Here is a 1,485-nt window from a genome sequence, read left to right as displayed (position 1 = left end):
GAAGGGTTCCCCAGCCGGGGTTCTGCTGGGCCTGCCCAGCGGGGTCTGCTCCCAGCGCCCGCCTGGCAGGCACGTGAGCGCGGGTCAGGCGTTTCTGGGGAACGGAATGCGCCCTTTAAATCCCTCAGCGCTCCGGCTACGCACTTGGCCACACACCGTGAATTACATGGGTTTCCCGTCGCCAGCTCTTTCCAAGGACCTGGACCATCACATCCTTGGGCTTACAGACCCGGGCCCGGGCCTGGGCCTGGACCTCCTCCCGCGCGGCGCCTGGCCGGCCCGCTGAGCCCGGACTTAGGGGCTGTGGATGGTTCCGAGGAAGAGAGAACAGGAGGCTGTCAGTTAGCACTGTGGGCAGCAGCTCTGTCCTGAATACAGGGCAGTTCCTTGTCGCCTAAACCACGTGGAAAGGCCACCCCTGAGGCTTGCCTCCAGGCTCCAGGGTCAGGCCCCAGGTCGGGGTGCTGGGGCCGGGGAGATGGCCTGCAGCTGGGGTGCCAGCTCTCACCTGATGGCTGGTGAGGAGTCAGTCTCGCTGGAAACAGCGGAGGTGAAAGCTCTCGGGGACCTCACAGGACGGGGGACATCTGCCGTTACTGCAGATGGCGATTGCAGACACTCGTGTGCGGTGATTCACGCCCGCACGAAGGGGGTGATTTGGGAATGCCCGTTCCTCACGGTGTGCCGCGCCGTCAAAAAGCCAGGTCTGATACTAACTGGTCTTTGAGAAGGTCCCAACCGCCTGGGGCTTGGCCGAGGTGCGGGCGTCAGGAGTGATGGGGCAGAGGGAGACCCAGCGTACCCACACCTGAGACACCTGGGACAGGAGTTTTTGTGTTTCTTTTTTAATATTTTTATTGATTTCAGAGAGGCAGGGAGAGGGAGAAAGAGAGAAACATCCATGAGGAGAGAGAATCATGGATCGTCTGCCTCCTGCACGTCCCACACTGGGGACCTCAACCCGGGCATGTGCCCTGACCTCCTGGTTCATAGGTCGATGCTCAACCACCGAGCCACGCCGGCCGGGCCTGTTGGGCTGGAGGCCCAATGGTCAGATATGTGTTTTGGGAAAATGACGGAGGTCGTGTGGCAGGGAGCAGCCGGCCGGCTGGAGAAGCCACTGACGGCCTCGCCCTGCGTCTGAGAGGGGCTGCCATACGGCAGGGCGGGGGCACTTCATGGGTGAGGGCTCAGCTTGGTCACGGGGGCAGGGGGGGGTGTTTCCGTTTGTGAGGGGTGCACCTGTGTGGGACCAGTGCCAGGGCCCTGGGGCAGAGCCAGGAGCCGTCTCAGGACTCCCACGGGGGTGTCTAGGCACCTTGCAACGTCAGGGAGACAGGAGTGTAGTTGGACACAGTGGTCTGGGCTGCAAGTGGGGATGTGGGCGTCACCCGCCTGGGGGTGAGAACCTCGTGCGCTGGGTGGATTTTCCGCTGGTTGGATTTTCCGGAGTTTTGGTTCCGGATTTTGTCTTTCCAACTGTGC

The sequence above is a fragment of the Myotis davidii genome, unplaced genomic scaffold (assembly GCF_000327345.1).
Source record: "Myotis davidii unplaced genomic scaffold, ASM32734v1 scaffold811, whole genome shotgun sequence".
Lineage (NCBI taxonomy): Eukaryota > Metazoa > Chordata > Mammalia > Chiroptera > Vespertilionidae > Myotis > Myotis davidii.
The sequence above is the reverse complement of the archived record's forward strand: the minus strand, read 5'-3'. Positions refer to the sequence as shown.